This window comes from Mytilus galloprovincialis, chromosome 10 (assembly GCF_965363235.1).
Source record: "Mytilus galloprovincialis chromosome 10, xbMytGall1.hap1.1, whole genome shotgun sequence".
NCBI lineage: Eukaryota > Metazoa > Mollusca > Bivalvia > Mytilida > Mytilidae > Mytilus > Mytilus galloprovincialis.
Window position 1 is genome coordinate 28,943,451 of NC_134847.1, and position 19,932 is coordinate 28,963,382.

At 32.4% G+C, this 19,932-nt stretch overlaps 1 long non-coding RNA gene and 1 pseudogene across 4 annotated transcripts in view; one reads left to right on the forward strand and one right to left on the reverse strand.

Annotated features, from left to right (window-relative positions):
* Window positions 1-19,932, forward strand: part of LOC143047337 (uncharacterized) — a 28,958-nt gene that overhangs the window by 2,512 nt on the left and 6,514 nt on the right. The window contains exons 2-7 of one of the 4 annotated variants that reach the window (XR_012969505.1): window positions 187-1,052; window positions 1,735-1,901; window positions 5,241-5,367; window positions 6,527-6,711; window positions 9,550-9,580; window positions 10,502-10,694. This is a non-coding gene — a long non-coding RNA (uncharacterized LOC143047337). The remainder of the gene's footprint in view (window positions 1-186; window positions 1,053-1,734; window positions 1,902-5,240; window positions 5,368-6,526; window positions 6,712-9,549; window positions 9,581-10,501; window positions 10,695-19,932) is intronic. The other 3 variants (XR_012969504.1, XR_012969506.1, XR_012969507.1) reach the window with 3 other exon arrangements.
* Window positions 12,108-19,417, reverse strand: LOC143048786 (uncharacterized; annotated as a pseudogene).

Sequence of the window (19,932 nt, forward strand, 5' to 3'; positions counted from 1 at the left end):
GCACGGGAAAAAATTTATACTATAAAATGATGTTTAGATAATTTATAATAAACTTGTTTTGGCCTTATTCATCACTGGGGATGAAAAGGATAAGTAAGTTTATATACAATGATGAAATAAGGAACCTTTTGTTCTTATGAATATTGTAAAATTTAAAACAAAATCCTCATTTTATTCCTTATTTAGATTGGTACTACATCCACAAGGTGGTATAGTTTCTAGATCCAGTACAATGTCATTTGGTGACCAGTTTAGACTGTTTCTTATGTAAGAACATGACATAAAATTGTTATAAAAGACATTGCAAAAAGAAATTATCAGAATCTACTGCAACAAGATAGAACTTCTATACTTATATGTGTTTTAAGGAAATTGAGTTTAAGGATATAGCTGGACATCTAAATTACGTTTTATAACATTCTGTCATTTTCAAATCGTTTCTGCATGTTCTGTAAAACCTTGTTTTACAGACAAACACCGGCGAATATCCTGACTTGTAAATGGCATTGGAAATACAATGTTTGCAGATATTTATCTATAATCCTAATTGAAAGGACGAACACTAAAGATGAAATATACCTTATTGAATTTATCTAATATATTAATGAAATATTGAACAATACAAATTTCCAATATGGTCAAAAGTTATACCATAAGTCCAAAAATAGCAACAATTAGCAACCCCTTTGAAAGACGTCATGCATACACCAATTGGCCCTTTGGTGAATGTGAGAAAAGGGAGCTTGCAGATGCTGGATTTGTTTACACTGGAAAAGAAGATATCCTGAAGTGCGAAACATGCGAGAAGACTACACGATATCGTCACTGGAAGGATAAAAAGACCCCAAGTCAAGCCCACATTGACCTAAACCGCCACTGCGAATTCGCAAAAGACAATACAAACTCTACCAGTTTGTACAATCGACTAATTTGCCGTCCGATGTATCCGTATTATGAGGAATATAGTCACCGACTTTCAAGTTATAGCACTTGGAAATTTGAGAATGTTCAGTCATCGAAAGGTCTTGCCGACGCTGGATTTTTTAATACAGGTATTTTAAACAAAAAACGATATAATTCTAAGGCCCCAACACAAGAAAAATGCAAATAAAAGATCCCCTGTTATCTTTATAGTGCGTTCTAATTAAGCATTAGTGTATCCGTTTTGTGTTGTAATTTTTTTTTAATATTCTTTAAAGTGCCTTTTAATGTTTTCCATAGAAATGAACAATTCTTTGTTATACTAATGATTAATGTATGAGGTACGTACTCATTATGGATAATTAGTTTTAGAAATGTAACGAATCTCGAATGATATTGGATAGTCTAATAAATTGTTTTTCGACACAGTTACTGTATCTTAATGAAGGTAAGAATTCTTATCCATTTATAACTTTTAAAATTATTTGGAAACTGAGGTTTTAACTTTCTTAGACAAAGTTGACAAAAGATGTATGTAACTTGTTTTTTTATTGGTGTCCTTCTTGGCAAAAATGGTCATATAGTTATCCAATTGATTTGGTTCTTGTACATCTTCGGCTTTCAAATATTCAGCATTGGGAAGTCCTATTGGAAGCATATCTACAAAAGCGCTTCTGACGCCTGAAATTTATAACGAGTGTCTATATCAAGTCCAAAATATGCAATATACCAGTTAGATAAATATATCGATTTGTGTAGTAACGCTTTGAGCATTTCCTGCTTCGCTTGAGCATACGTGTCTTTGTATTACAGGTGAACACGATGAAACAATATGCTTCAGTTGTGGTCTTTGGCTGACAGATTGGCAACATGACGAGAAACCATGGATAGTTCATGTACGGTATTTTCCGAAGTGTCCATATATAAAAGAACAAAAAACATTATGTTTTATTAGGAACGTTCTTGAAGATTGGCAGAAGGTACTATTAGCAATAGTCATGATTAGAACTAACAGCACTTAACATAAATTAAAACTATTATCGAAAGGTTATGTAATAGCAAAACACTTATACAAAATTTAATCCTTGTATCTATGTGTTTATTTGCATACCTTTGCTACAGTTAAGAAAAATAAAAATTGCTGATTGAACAATTGTGATAACACATTTAATATTTTCACGAAAGCAGTTATTCAAATGAATAAATATTTTTTTGCACTCAATGGTACCCAAATGAAAAGAAAGTTTTGAAATCATTTCGAAAAAAATGTTTTATGTACACTTTAGCTGCACCAGGCCTATTTTGACCATCGAATATATTTATTCCGAACATGTAAACATTGTGTTTTTTTTTATCATACTACAGTTTCTTGATTGTAGATTTTGCTCTCAATTTATTGCAGCTCATTTAACATTCTATACAATTGCGTTTTTTTTATCCTAGTAAACTATTCAACTGGTAAGAAATGTATTCATCAAGGTACATGTACAAGGCGATACAAAAAAAGCATAGTTATAATTATATATATCTTGTAGTCTACATGTACTTCATTGATATTATGACAACATTGCTATAAACTATACAGCCATATGGTGAGAGCCCCCTGATCTCTCAATCTTTCTAATAGTATGCAGACATTTAATAGGTAGATACAAACGTGACTAAAAGGAATTTGGATACACTTCCGGTCTTTCATGTTTACGAAGCGCCTACAGTGAAAGTTGGATCAAAATATATAGTGAAAACCTACCTGAGACCGCTTAAATAAGAGTGAGACCCCCTGTCTTTCAATGTCCATAAGTTTTAGGTAAATCACAAACTTCGTATATATTAAGGTTGTATTAGAAGGATTTCCCAGAATTATGTCATATTCGATATCTATGGAGGGCTTATATTGTCACTTTTCAGCTAAAGATTATCAAAATTTTAGGACAAAGGGCACAAGGGAATGTATTATGCAGACACTTAGTCAATAGGTAGATACAAACGTGACTAAAAGCAATTTGGTTACACTTCTTGTCTTTCATGTTTGCGGAGCGCCCAAATTGCCAGTTAGATATTGAAAATATATAGTGAAAACCTACATGAGACCGCTTAGATGATGTTGAGACACCTCCGGTCAATTTTTAGCTGAAAAGTGACAATCTAAGCTCTCCATAAATATCGAAGATGACAATATTCTTGCAAATCCTTGGATACAATGTTTATATATACAGAGTCTATGAATTGGTCCTGTTTTATGTACATTCAAAGAACAGGGGGGTCTGACCGTCATTTAAGATGTATCAGGTAGGTTTTCGCTATATATTTTAAATATCCAACTGGCAATTTGGGCCCCCGGTAAACATAGAAGACAGGAAGTGTACCCAAATTTCTTTTAGTCTCGTTTTTATCTACCTATTGTATGAATATCTGTATAATATAAGGCAGATTGAGAGATCAGGGGGCTCTCACCATTGCCCTTCGCCCTTTGTCCTGAAATTTTGACAATTTGTAGCTAAATATTAACAATCTAAGCAGTACATAGATATCGAAGATGACATTATTCTCGCAAACCCCAATGTTTATATATACAGAGTTTATGAATTCATCCAGTTTAATGTATATTGAAAGAACAGGGGTCTGACCGTCATGTAAGCGGTCTCAGGTAGGTTTTCGCTATATATTGTGAATGTCCAACTGGCACTTTGGGACCCCAGTAAACATAGAAGACAGGAAGTGTACCCAAATTCCTTAAAGTCTCGTTTGTATCTACCTATTAACTAAATGTCTGCATAATATTAGGCAGATTACCTTGTGCCCTTTGTTCTGAAATTTTGACAATTTTAACCTGAAAAGTGACAATCTAAGCACTCCATAGATATCGAAGATGACATTATTCATGTTATTCTTGCAAACCCTTTTGAAACAATCTTCATATATACAGAGTCTATGAATTCGTCAAGTTTTATGTATATTGAAAGAACAGGGGGTCTGACCGTCATTTAAGCGGTCTCAGGTTGGTTTACACTATATATTTCTGTTTCTTGGGCTTTCCATATTTATTTCTATTTTTATTTCTAAATGTTTCAAGAGTCATCGGGTTTTGGTTTTGTTTAAAGAAATAAAAGATATAAAATAACATTTTGGATGTCGTGTTACTGATAAAAACCTATATATCATAAAGACAAATATGCAACTAACATAAGCATTGACCAGGGTTTATATTCGATGATGATGTCATAAAACGATTTCCTCCTTTGAACTATGAAAATCATGCTTTTAATGTTATCAAATATTATATTTTTTTTATGATTTTCAAATCAATTTGAATATCCAACCGACTGCTAGCAGCCGACTTGATATTGAATATCGAATATCGAATAACGAACCCGCTGCTAATTTCACATCCATAAAAATACAATATGTTTTTTCCATGGTATAAAATATAATATCGTTGATCTTATGACACATTGATCCTTTTAGAATTAAAAGGGATTATATTTAAGCATCAAATATTTTTCACCATGTATTTAAGATAGTCATTTAACATGTTTAAAGAAAGCTTGGTCTTGTTGAAAGCAATCACAGAAAAACTTAGTTTTAGAAAAAAATAATTTAAAAACTATGATTTGGTAGATATAGAAAAATGTAACCTTTCTTACAAATATAAACACATATCTACTTCCACATTTCGAATGACTCTTAAGCATAAAAATATGTATAGAATTTGTTTTCATAACAGCAATGTGGTGGAAGTAGAGGCGCATATGGTTGTAATTAGATATAAGAAGATGGGATATGATTGCCAATGAGACAACTCTCCATCCAAGTCAGTTTGTCATTTTTTTTAAGTATGCTTTATTTTACCACCTTGCGCTTTGATGACATAAATATGGTTTTCTACAGCAGCTTTGTTTTTAACAATTTCTAACCAGTTGAACGGTTGGTTTCATACCACAAATTTCAACTGACAGAGAATTAAATGAACTACAATAAGTTGAGACCAAGACCTACAGGCAAGTCAGCGGTTTTAGTTTTAGAGTTAGGGACAACAACACCACACCGTTTTAACTCAATATTCTCACGACCTTAGAGAGAGCGTTGTGTTTATCACGGCAAAACTTTCCTTTCATTTAGTTTTTATTGATGTCTGTTAACTGTAAATGCATTAAAATCAGTAAATCGACAAACATCGTAACGAGACTGAATGAAAACAACACAAAACTTGATAACATGTTTTAAATTGAAATAGACTTGAACATTATATAGAGTATCTGTTCAATAAACATGACACCCATATATCTTACATTTGAAACTTTATACATGTATGGTTGCAGATTTATAGACCAATGCATCTCAACTTTGAAGACGAAACAAAGCGTGCATCTTCATTCAATTTGTTTAATGGGAGAAATGTCGGCCATTCACCAGATAGTTTTGCAGAAGCTGGCTTTTTCCTTCAAGGTTTTATTGTTGCTTATTATTAGATAAACTACTGTTAAGGAGAAACACGATTTTAGTTTTTAGTAATGACAGATTTAGCTATTGCGTCTTTCGCTTTGATAGATATATGGGTGTAACAATACAAACTACAGAGAAAAACTTCTGAATTGTGTTTACAGTGAAAGAATGATATGTAAGCTTACTTTATCACTAGGTCTTTTAAATAAGTCATAACAAAATATAAAACCGTCATAAAAAACCTCTTATATCGTTTCTATATATACTATCTAAATATTAAAGTACAGAAATGCATTTATCTTACCTCCTATACATTTCCAGGAATATGATTGGTTAAAAGCGTCCGCGTGCAAACCGTGTATATTTGATATTAGGTTAGTAGGGAGGCGGGGCTTATCTCATACACGGTTAGTAGTGGAGTTACGTCCCTTTATATTCCTTATTAGGTAAGAAGGGGGCGGGGCTTATCTCATACGCGGTTAGTAATGGTGTTATGTCCCTTTATAAAAAACAAAACGGTACTGAGAAAAAAAATCTTAAAAGTTCCAACAGACGAAGAAATTGATGATTAAGATTGAAACAAATTCATAAAACACATTTAAACCTTACAAGTTATTGTTGGCATCTGTTTTTGTAGGATCAATGGAAGTATTTTCTTAGTGCTTACAGTATTGCAGACTTGCTCATTTTGAGAACCACTAGTCTTAATTTCACACGTTAAGATAGTCGGTAAGATAAATTCGTTACATAGTGTGCTAGTGACGTAATACGGTATATATGGGGTCAGTAAATTCCATATGGGGATTCGAGCTTCGCTCTTACCCCATATGGAATTTACTGACCCCATATATACCGTATTAGGTCACTAGCACACTATGTAACTAATAGTATTAGTAGCTCGCTGACTCGTGAAAGCTTATACGTATATATCAAAATCAGAGATCTACATTTAGTTATATTATATAGATGCATAAATAAGTTTACTTTTATTCATTGCTTTGATAACTTTTTGGATCAAAACACGTCACAAATAATCAACACCCATACAGGTTTTTTTTTTAACAATTTCAAGACTTGATTTATTGTAGATATAGTTTACGTTAAATAATGTCAATGTGGTTATGAATGAATATGGTTTCAACTAATATAATAAAATTTGTAGTTAACAAAGATGGAAACCAATACGTAGTATGTCATTATTGTAACATAACACTTTTACCATGGACGACAGACGTTAACCCTTGGGAAATGCATGCCAGATGGTTAGACCGTAAACAATATGAGTGTCAATATTTGGTAATAAGGAAGGGAAAGCAATTTGTAAACTCTGTCCTTAAAAAATATGTGGTAAGTAACTGTGAATAAACATAGATACAGTTGTTGCATGTCGATCTGCACAGTGTGCATAAAGCGCCTTGAAAGTAAATGCAATTATACACTAATAATTTAACTTTGGATGTAACGCGTCTTCTGATTGGCTGTCGGTTTATTTGGTTTATTAGCCCATATACAAAATTAGTCATGTGACCGTGACGTAATCAACGTTTTTTCATAATTTTCGCCGGTTTAAAATGGAATTTAGAATTAAATAATAAGAAATGACTGTAATATTTTTTCTGTCTATTCGAAATAATGTAAAAAATGTGGTGCATACTGTTAAATAATTTAATTTTGGATGTAACGCGCCTTCTGATTGGCTGACGTTATTTTTTTTATCAACCCATAGACATGAATTAGTCATGTGACCGTGACGTCATCAACGTTTTTTTCATGGTTTTTTACGGTTTAAAATGGAATTTAGAATTAAATTATAAGAAATTACTGTAATATTTTTTCTGTCTATTCGAAATAACATAAAAAATGTGGTGCACACTGTTAAATAACCCGCTACGTGTGTTATTCAGTGTGCACCGCATTTTTTTATGATATTTCTTCATAGACAGAAAAAATATTACAGTCATTCCTTAAATAACCCGCTACGCGTGTTATTCAGTGTGCATCATATTTTTTATGTTATTTTTTCATAGACAGAAAAAATATAACAGTCATTTCTTAAATATATTGTCTGATTTAAACATTGTATCCAATACTGATTTAATGGAGATTATACCCCTGCAAGCTGATGATGAAGAAATGTCTCGAAATTGACTTTGTATTTCATTTCTTATTTCTACTAATGGTCGATAGGGCTTCTCTTAAAACAACGCCATACAAACCGTTTCCAATCTAAATCTTTGACGTTCAAAAAAAATATATTTAGATTTAAACAATAGTATAAAAAAAAACTAGAAATAAATAATCTAAATATTAAAACATGTGCAAATTACGGAAATCGCGATCAATAGGTTGAACATATTAAGAGACATCTGGGCAAACTTTTGAAGACAACATCACAAACATCCCTTTAGGTCATACAGGTCCTTTTATTGCTATGTGTTTATACATCCCTTGTTTAAAACGATTATGATTTGAGTGTTCAAAAGGACGATTAACCATAATAGTTATTCATGCATAAGTAGATAAATAGGATTTCATCCTTAATTTCAGTTCGCTCATTCAGTGATATTTTCTAATGAGGTAAATCACAAATAATCTTCTACAAGCTTCATCCAATCTATCATAATATTTTCCGTCTGTCATCTGGTCGAAAAAAAAAGTACATACTAGGCGGTAAAGAGTAAAATAAAAAAAATATACTGAGCTCCGAGGGAAATTTCAAACGGAAAGTCACCAATCAAATAGCAAAATCAAAATGTCAAACACTTAAAACGAATGGATAACAACTGTCATATTCCTGATTTGATTAATTTTCAAATGTAGAAAATGGTGGAATATACCTGGTTTAATAGCTAGCTTAACCTGTAATTTGAATGACATTCGCATTAAGGTAGATGAGGTGTCTAAACTATAATCCATAGAATTTTTTAAGAATTTGCCTAATTGTAGTTTATGTCATGCTTTTAAAAAAATATAATAAAAAGAATGGGTCGGGGAGCTTATTTTCACGTTACATGGTGTTCAAAATTGACAGATTTTGTATAGATTATGCATGGAAAACCCAATTTTCTGCAATAAGGCATAAACTACAGCATATAATTTTGAGATAATATATGATAAGATAGCTTTAATAGTATGCTTTCAGTTAAGAAAAAGAAAAAATGGGGTCACCGGACCCGTTTTTTTTTGCTACATTATAAAATAGGTAAATCCCTAACACATTCTATTGTAAAAGTACCTTAATCTGAATTATCTGTCCTTGCATTTGAGTTGCCTTCCCTTATGTGGCGAGGTTTAAAAAAAATTGATCAAACAAAAGTTTTCTGTTTTTTTATATGATAAAAAAAACCATATCATTTTCTATATTGAAATGAAAGATCTTACACACGAATTACCTGCTACTCTCAAAATTTGCACATTCTATTAAAGATCTCGACCTTGTTTTCTGGTATTTCCAAATTCAAGATGGGAAGACACCCTATCTACCTTAAGTTCCATTATATGATTACCGATGTGTGTACAAAAAATAGGGTACAGCAATCAACATTGTTTTTATAATCTTAATCACTATGAAAAACAAACAAATGTGTAACAAAGAAGCACGAAAAAGGCATATAGACAAAGACTATTAGCAAAAACTAAAAGACGAGAATACAAATCATTACCATAGCACTATACCTCGATGACGGGATGTATAAGCACAGAGCCACGACATATAACAATGAAACATAAAATGCATACGCACAAAGCACATTAGCAAAAATGGAAGACACGAGTAGAATATGTTTTACCATAGAAACCACATTACATTGATGGGATGTACTGAGATTGGATAGGCACAAAGTACTGAGCCAATTTTCTTTTAATCTAGTAAATTAATTTTTCATGGCAACTCTGCCAATATACTTTGTGAAGAGAACAATCAATGAATTATCGTCATATCCTTAATTTCATATCTGGAACGACACGATAATTATCTTCAGAGATTTTGCTTTCTTTTTCTAATAATAATATTTTCGTAGTATTCTTTTCTTAAATAGAAAAGAGTAATTAGTTGTCTTTTGAAAAAAAATAAACATACTCTCTTTATGTTCAACACGTGACATATAGCCATGATTTCCGATGTCTACTTAATTTCGTATTTTATATTTTTCTTACAATGATTTTTCAAAATGTCTTATTTGATAGGACGAACAAGAGAAGATAAAGAATAAATATGGTAAGAACATTCTCTAATTAAATTTAAGACGTCGAAAAAGAAAAGACAAAACAAAGATATACTTGTAGTATTTTGTTGAAAGCATTCCAATAAAAAAAAAGTCCACGCAAATAAGCATGAATAATTACAGAAAATATAAAGATACTAATATTTTTTCGTCTTTAATAACATATTTGTTCTTGTTCAATTTAAATCAGCAGATTAAAAAGGATAACAACAATTTATAAGTTATTTTATGAGTGCTTGTAATCGGAACTTGTAACAATTTGGCTAACTTATTGTTTTAGTAAATGTTAATACCGATTATCTTGGCAGTTTACCATACTGGTTAGATTTGTTTTTAAATACTTTTAGTTTATTATTTTATTATTCTGAATTATTATTTTTTTACCTACAATATGTTGGGTAGAGGTGGTTGGTTCGTCGATCAAATTGTTTCTGCTTTTTATGCCCCACCTACGATAGTAGGGGGCATTATGTTTTCTTGTCTGTGCGTCCGTTCGTCTGTTCGTCTGGTCGTCCGTCCGTCCGTCTGTCCCGCTTCAGGTTAAAGTTTTAGGTCAAGGTAGTTTTTGATGAAGTTGAAGTCCAATCGACGTCAAACTTAATACACATGTTCCCTATGATATGATCTTTCTAATTTTAATGCCAAATTAGAGTTTTTACCCCAATGTCACGGTCCACTGAACATGGAAAATGATAGTGCGAGTGGGGCATTTGTGTACTGGGGACACATTCTTGTTGTCATCTGCAAACTTCATGTTTAATTTTCTTGAAAATGTGATTTCTAACGAGTTGGGTCAAACTCCTAGGATTAACATCCCATGAGTTTTAAATCATTTTTGAATTAAAGAGCATTTGTGGAACAATTTAATTTGGTTCAGAAATTCTTACTGTTATATAATGGCGTTTCGTACTTAGGTAATGTGGTTGGAAAGACGAGACATTTGTTATTACGCTTCCGATGCACGTGTTTTCGAACAAAGAGGTACTTTAAGGAGTATTGTTTTCACACCCACTTTCCTGAAAGGTTAGCAAGCACAAAAATTGCACATGAGTTGTTGGGTGTTAGTGGGTGTCTGAAAGTATGGAATACTAAAGAATAGACATTTCTGTAAGTTTCTGCTTCTGGAAGGGAATATCCGCCATAATCATAAATTTCTTTATTTGTAAAATGTAATTTATTAATTTGTAACATGCAATTTCTTAATTTTTAACATGTACTTTTTCAATCTGTTACATGATTTTCTACAATTCTTGATTTGTGAAATGTAACTTCTTCATTTGTATATGCAGTTTCTTAATTTGTTAACGTATTTCCCGATCATTACATAGATTTCTACATTTCTTAATGTGTGAAATGTAACTTGTTTCTTTGTTTGAGTAACGTTTTTAGAGATCAGTGTAATTGTCAGCGCCCACAAGCCAATGAAAAGTCCCGTTTCTAAAGAAACACGACAAGCTACAAATCAACATGTTACAAATCAAGAATAAAATAGTTCCACAATATTCCGCACGAGGTCCCTGTGGATTCATGTAAACCCGTACCTTCGCCAAATCGTACCTAATATTATTGTTTATTATAGAAGCATACAACTGCTGTGATTGGTAATGTGATGCAATTTCTTTTCAAACCAGAAATGCCATAAGTTAACCATTCGTCTACAACAATCAGCCCTCTAATCCGGACACTGTATAAGAGGAATTTAGAGTAAACAGAGCATACCAGTTCTTCGTCTAGAAATCATGACACGACTCCAAATGGATCTTAGTCTATTGATACCCCAGTTAAGTTTTTTATATTTAATGCTCGGGGGCTGAACAAAATTTAAAACAAAATGCTGTGTCCGGATTTCATTGACATCTTGCTTGGACATTATATCTGTTTTTGTTGTTGTTGAAACGATGTCAACTGACTTAGACACATTAAACCTACACGGCGATTATTTTTTTAAATTGTTTGATCCATGTGCTGACTTTGTCACTTCAAAAAGATACGAAAGGTCTTCATATATAAATTAAATAGAACAATCTTCTTTAACACATGTTCAACGCAAAGATCAGGGAAAAGATATCTATAGGATTTTACATATACGGTTATTTAGATACTATAATATATACGAACAATGATTAAAATTAAAAGTATTTTCCCCCATGTTAGTTTTTACAAAGTTAATAAGTAAAACAAAATGGATTATGATGTTCAAATTGCAGTATTTATTTGAAATCTGTGTTTTCATACATCCGTATACAGAGGCGGATTAAGAGGGTTTTCATTGAGCCCGGCCCCTCTTTTTCTGGGAAAAAATGATTGATTATATAGGGAATCACTGGAGCATGACGAGAGTGGCCCCCCTCTTAGGCAGTCAATGGACCCCAACAATTGCACTGTTGGTTATTTTTTGTTTATACAATAATATCAAAATGAAGGATTGTTTTTTTAAGAATATGCCAATGATCATATTTTAAAAAATAGAATTCTGCTAAGTCAGTTTTCAGATAAAAAAAAATCTTAAATAATCAATTTTCATTTGACGGACAAACAGCAATCATCTCCCTTCAAAAATGAAAGACCTCTATTTTTTATTGTTATGTTTGTTTGGGTGGATGTTACTGAAAGGTTATAATCAATGTTTTTAGTTACTGACCTATTTTTTGGAGCCTTGCTTGCCACTATATTGTTGAAATTTTCATTGCTCTGTGTTGAGCCTAAATCTACAAGTTGGCTTGATCTTTTCTTGTAATTTTCTGTCACTGTCTCTAAGTGCTTACGCAGGTTTTCATTTGACAATGGTTCACCTTTTGGGAGATGTTTATATCTGAAATGATATAAAAGAAAATACATGTATGTTGATTTATGGCAATGTTTCAAATAGATCTAAACTGTACAATTTTATTTACCACTTAGTTACATAGTTGAATATTCCTTAAGCTGCTGAACTCTGTGTAATTCATTATGTATTGTAATGCATTTTTTTATACCAAGGATTTTGATTGGACAACATCACATATCTTCAGGGCGTAAAAATGAAGAACCTGTCGGATGAAGTTTTTTAAAAATTAATAGTAAATGTGCATAACAAAAACCGTGTTGTATTTGAATATTTGCTCTTACATTTTTATGTTACCCGAAAACTCATTTTGTTATTATAATATCTCAGATAGAATAGTCCATTAGCAAGTAACTAAGTTTAATTTTGGACCCTTTGGGGCCCTTATTTCTAAACTGTTGGGACCAAAACTCCCAAAATCAACCCCAACCTTCCATTTATGGTCATAAAGCTTGTGTTTAAATTTCATAGATTTCTATTCACTTATACTAAAGTTATGGTGCGAAAAACAAGAAAAATGCTTATTTGGGCCCCTTTTTTGCCCTTAATTTCTAAACAGTTGTGATCTCAACTCCCAAAATCAATCCCAACCTTCCTTTTGTGTTGATAAATCTTGTGTTTAAATTTCAATGATTTCTATTTACTTATACTAAAGTTATTGTGCAAAAACCAAGAATAATGCTTATTTGGGCCCTTTTTTGGCCCCTAATTTCTAAACAGTTGGAACCAAAACACCCAAAATCAATCCCAACCTTCCTTTTGTGGTCATAAACTTTATGTTAAAATATCATTGATTTCTATTTACTAAAACTAAAGTTATAGTGCGAAAACCTAGAAAATGCTTATTTTGGCCCTTTTTAGCCCCTAATTCCTAAACTGTTGGGACCAAAACTTCCAAAATCAATCCCAACCTTCCTTTTATGGTCATAAACCTTGTGTTTAAATTTCATACATTTCTATTTACTTAAAAACTAAAGTTATAGTGCGAAAACCAAAAGTATTCGGACTAAGACGACGCCGCCGCCGCTGACGCCAACGTGAAACCAATATACGACCAAAAAATTTTCGATTTTTGCGGTCGTATAAAAACATTAAAAACACTTTCTTTTATATGTATAACATCCTTCAAATTTAAAAAAATTAAAACCTGTAAGTTTCTGGTTGCTTGGAATATGTGCACCAATCCCCAGAACAGCCTGAATGGTCTCCAAATAGGTGAGGAACTATACTTTGTAATCTTTCACAAAGTTCATCCTCCTTTGATTGTTTTGAACTTATAGCATACATGTAACATCTAAGTATGTAAGCAATAACTCCTTTCCCCTTCAGCTCTTTGTACTTATTTGCTGCTGCATACAGTTGTTTCGACAGATTTTTCTTGACATGGTTTTTGTCGTCTCTTTTTTTTTATGTTTGCAAACTTTTGCTTCAGTCTTGAGGTTGTTGTGGAGTCATTGCCTGCGTGAATGATCCCAACTGTGCACCCTCTGTTGTCCATCCTAGTAACCATTGATAAAGCCATGTCCAGCTCCATGCCTTTACTTGACCCTGTAACAAAAAAGGACACTGTAAATACTACAATTTCTTACATGAGAACTATTTAAGATGACTGAAACTTATTTCATCTCCCTTTTTATACAAGTAACTTAAAAAATCATATAGTTATTTGACATTGGGACAGTGGCGGATCCAGGTGGAGGGTTCCAGGGGGTTGGAACCCCACCTTTTTTTTTTGACGATCAATGCATTTGAATGGGAACATATAGTTCTGAAACCAATGTATGAAATCATAATGATTCTCTAGATATATAGGGGCACAACTTGTAACAGGCGGACAGACTATAGGGAACAGAAATCTGGATTAACCTGAAATCATCGCTATTGGATTTTGCTTGAAAAAGACGTTTTAAAAAAAATGTTGTTTGTGTACCTTGCCAATTACTGTTGCATGGATGATTTGGAACTGTTTCCTTTCTTCCCAAATGATGCTGGCATATACTGCATAGTTTACTTCTTACATCATAGTCTAGAACTTTTCCAGTCTTTACACCAACTAGACTGGAATGTCCTGAAAAAATACAAAGTCCATGTCAATTTTAGTCACATAAGAAAAGGTTGAAAACAGTTTCTAATAATTATATTCAAAATAGAAAATACATGAATAATGTTTGAAATTCTAATATGACGTCCTTCAAAAGTTTTGAGTACACACCCGTGGTAAAATATGAATATATTGATTGGGCTGTTCTGATCATACTTCCACGTCATATGCTTTTTAATGAATGAGGTAATCAACTTCATAGAACAATGACATTAGAATAGATGCATTTACGGGAAAATACACGCTTGTGAAACCTAAAATCGTCACAAACAAGAAAACGTAAACAGTCGATGCTAAAATGTGTAATATAAGCAATTTTTGTGAACTTACAACATGTATAAGGCATATAAGTACAATTGTCATTTAAATTCATTCAAACCTATCATAATATTTTATTGAAAATAGTGTACTGTGTCACTTATTCAGTTTTCTCTGTTCTTTTACGTCAATTTAATAATGTGTTTATTTATGGAAACGGCAAATAATGCCTTCACATAGAGCACCTCGAACCAAAACAATTGCCATATTTGTCCTATTAGAATAGAAATAATTCATGGGGCTTGAATATATCTTGATTTTACCACAGGTTGTCCCTTTATGCTGACATATTACCCCTCGCTATTGCTCAGGGTAAAATATTTGTCATAAAGGGCCAACCTGTGGTAAAATCACGATACATTCAAGCCCCCATGAATTATTTCTTAAATACATGACACAGATGTAAATATAAGTTTTGCTTAGCTTTTTTTGCTGTTGAGCCGTAAGTTGCAAAAAAAAACTAAAAATTCCAAAATAGCAGGTACATCTCATCTGTATCTATTAGAATATCAAAATCTAACTTATTACCAAATTTCATTGAAATAAAATAGTAGCTGAGAATTGGACCTTAAATTAGGCTGTTAGTTTTCTGGTTTGAATTGTTTTACACTGTCATTTCTTGGCCTTTTATAGCGGACTATGCGGTATGGGATTTGCTCATTGTTGAAGGCTGTACAGTGACCTATAGTTGTAAATTTCTTTGTGATTTGTCTCTTGTGGAGAGTTGTCTCATTTGCAATCATACCACATCTTCTTTTTAATACTTAACACATTACTGTAGGATAGAATGGCCTATATTTTATTGAACCCAAATGTACAGTTCTACTAGTTATTCCTAGGGAAAATCTTTTGACCAAGTATATTGGTCTACCATGTAAAGTAGGTTGAATATGGCCCTAAACATAAAAAATTTAACCATGATCGGTAGGAAAGGACAGATATATACATCGAGGGACAGTGGTAAACCTATATGTACCCATTATTTTCATAGTTGAAACCTAAATAGTTATTTTGGACAAGTTTATTGATGTGTAAAGGTTACAGAATTAAATAACACACATGTTTTACATCATTTCCTTCTGACTTGATTCAGTTTATAAGCAACTCGGAAGCATTTACACATCAATAAACATCTCCACTGCTATTTTTACATGTATAATATTGCTGATGTTGACTTGATACCTGTGTTACTGTTATATTGCCAACCAGAGCCTCTTGTTTGCCAACCAGCGTCAAAACTGCATTCCAATTCATCAGATGGGGAAACAGCTTTTTCTTCTACACTAGCAGTTTTGCAGGAATCAGATGCCTCATCCATAAGTGACAATGCTATAGATTTCTCCTTTTTTTTTCAGTGTCTTGGGATCAGGTGGGGGTATGTTACATGTGCTGAGAAAATTCACAACATGATCAGGACCCATTCCAGAGTGCATCATTGCTGAAATTATTATGATTAACTATGATTATTAATTTTTACTATCTATATACTGCATATAGATATCTTTATCAATCAAATCAATTACAATTCAATAAAAGAGCGGGTGACAATTGATAGCGCTATAACCTACATGTATTGAGCAGATAAAACTCAATGTCATAATTCATTTTGACCTTTTTAATGTTCAAGCAGAAATACATAGAAAATACAACTTCCTTACTTAAAATCAATTTAAGCCCATACATTGGTTTGCTGTTTACTAAGTGAGGTTATGATGATAGGATTTTCTTTTCTGGAAGATGCCAAAAATCCTTTGAATTAAAAAAAGTGTTTTAAAAATAGAATAAAAAATGTTGTCCTGGAAATGATGAAATATTTTTCTTAGTTTAACATTTGGCACGAACAATATATCATATACATGTATACAGCCACTGCAGTGATTTGTAATAGCTACACTGTAAGAAATCCTTGGTGTAAGTAAGGGACGACATCAAAAGATCAATGTAAGATAAACAACTTAATTCAAATAGTTTGGGGTGGGGGTGAACTGCTGAAAGATGTGGTTATCCGACATTGATTTTTACATATATCTATATGGGTCAATCAATTTTTCCCAAATTAAGTTAAGAGGGGGTGGGGAGAGGGTTGGGGTGGGGTGGGGGGGGGGGGGGGTGGTGTCAGAGGAAAAACTATGTGAATTAAAGTTTTTTATCCTTCATTGAACTTTTGATGTCGTCCCTAACACTAAATAATAAATAAGACTACACAGTACCCAAATTTCAACACCTCATACCCTTGTCATGGGTTTGAAAGAAACTACTTTAAAAACATTTACATGTCAGAATGATAAATGAAATACAAAATAAATATTAAAGCTTTTTGCACTTACCAAGAGCGACTTTTGAGTTAATATCAAATGCTCCTTTCTCATTCCGCTTGCCTGTAGATATCAGTTTCATACCCGAAGATATCTGACATACCACCTCCAAAAGACTACCTAAGCCGTACCTGTAAGATAAAAATTTAATATAGTTATTATAATGAACGGTAGCTCATATCATTTTCTTTTATCGGGAGGCCAAACTTAAAATATATGTTGTTTCTCCTTTCAGACAAAAATTATATTTACTGGGACTGGGTATGTACTGGGTAGGTACATACATGTATACAAAAATGTACCTGAAGGTTATGTAGGAAAAATATCTTATTTTGTATTCATGAAGTGAAATTTACCAAAATGTCAAGAAATTTACATTTTTATTATCTATCATTGTCTATCAATAGACTTGAAAGAAAACAACTATTTCTATTCAAAATGTCAAAACAACATTTTTTGAGTAGGGTTCTGTAGGGACATTTTCTTCGGTAGTTATATACATGTATATATAGGTTGCATTATATAAGGGAAGGGGAAAGAAACAAAATTTTATTTATATAAGATGTGGTATGATTTCCAATAAAACAACCATCTACACAAATCTCAACAAGACACCAAACGACACAGAATTTAACAACTTTAGGTCAGCCTGAAGGGCCTACAAAAAATGAGTAAAACCCTGTAGCATAGTAAAATTACCTACAATGTATAAAAGGCTAAGAAACAATGTTGTCAAACAATTCAAATGAGAAAAGTAACAGCCTGATTTATACATGTACAAAATAATAAACAAAAAACAAATATAATATATATAGCAACTAACAACTGATCCACTGAATTACAGGCTCCTGACTTGGTACAGACACATACAAAATGTAGCGAGGTTAAACATTAATCCAACTTGTGTCAAAAATATAAGAAGGCTATACATATATAATCTTATATGTGTGTGTTTTTTTCATAAAAAAAAATATTCTGACCCCTAATTTGTTGGAACCAATTATTGTGGTCCAGAAAATGATTTCTTTTTATTTTGAATCCAGATTTCCTTATAAATACATGTACATATAGTGTTGAATTTTGAAGAAAAGAAAAAACTTAGATTGATGGTCTTAAAACTAAAATTTAAAAAATCTAGAAAAAAACAGAGTCCAAACCTTTTGAAAATTTGGACAGCACCCCTCCTAGCAAATGCCTTTTAAAACTTCAACCCCCCACCCATGTACATCCCAGACCGAAGATGTGTTGAAAGAAAAAGAAGAGAGGTTATTGGGACAGGTTACATTTATAGAATATGAACCATATATACACTCTCTGTGTTACTATTAAATAGGTGATTCTTACCTTCTTTTTTTTAGAATTTTAAAAATTCTATCTTTCTAACCTCAAAACTATCATTAAAGTTAACCTTTAAGCCATTGTGCATACACCTCAGTGCTGAAAATGCCAAATTTATTTCTTGTCCCTTTTTACAAATGTATGTAGAGGTTTCATTTTGATGCAGTGCAGTGACAAGTATATAGTGTCAAAAAGTGAGAAACTAAACATGTATGTATCACAGCTATGTATATTTTTCATAGACAGTCATTTCTATAAACTTGATAACATGTCAGGAACTGAGGAATGTTTCATATCTAACTTGATTTTTCATAGCTTGCCTTAGTCCAAATAATTAATAAATTATGTATTTCCTACAACATTTTGTACAAGGGTTTAGATTGAGAGAGAAATTGTAACGATTTCTGACAGCAGGACATATTTGAAGGTGAATTGCAATCATATTCCTACAAACTTCACATGGTTTAGGCTACATAGTTTGTAAAAAATGAACAGATGAAGGGGTGCTGAAAATTATTGTTTACCTCATTTCACCAACTATATCCTTCAGATGAAGTGGGGTGTTGCATTTGTTGCAAAAGAGTTGTTCCGCTAGAACTTCCAACTCAACAACCCTCCTGCCTTCATTCCATGAGATGTTTTCACTCTGCCCGATATCAGTTGAAACCGTAACATTCGAGGCAATGTTTTCATCTAATATCGGTGTCTCTTCTTTTGTCGGTTCCGATGGCAATTCTCCCCTCGAACCGTAATCATGGTCTCCCCATTGAATCGATTTACCACTCTCATTCAAAGAGTCCATCCTTGTGGATTTTTTGAACCTATCTTTCTTTATAAACCGACCGCGAACACGAAGGCGGTCGCAGTCGTCTGCCATTTTAGCTGTTTACCTTGTCTACCGATTGCGTAAAAAAAGAATCGGAACCGATTTTAATTACGCAAAATGCACGTGCTAAGTAGGTCATGTGATACCCGTCCGTCTCTACCTTAAGAAGTTACATTTCACAAATCAAGAAATGTAGAAATTCATGAACGAATGCAGAAAATACGTTAACAAATTAAGAAATTGCATTGACAAATTAAAAAGTTACATGTCACAAATTAAGAAATTACATTTTACAAATGAAGAATTGTTTAATTATGGTGGATATTCCCTTCCATATCTGCTTCATTATAAACCAGGGGAAAACCAGCAGTAGCATTTTTTACACTTTTTGAAATAGTTTTGCTTATCTTCTTCAATTAATGATTGTCATAAATGAATAAGATAATATAATTACTAATTTGCTTTTTATGTGGATTTATATGAATATGTTATTCATAAAAAAAAAAGTCAAATTACAACAATATCAAATAAACTGCAGATACTCTTTGCTTTTCTTTGCTTTGCTATTGTACTATTTAAATCCTTTTTGAAGTTATCCAACATAAAAGGTACTACTTGTATTG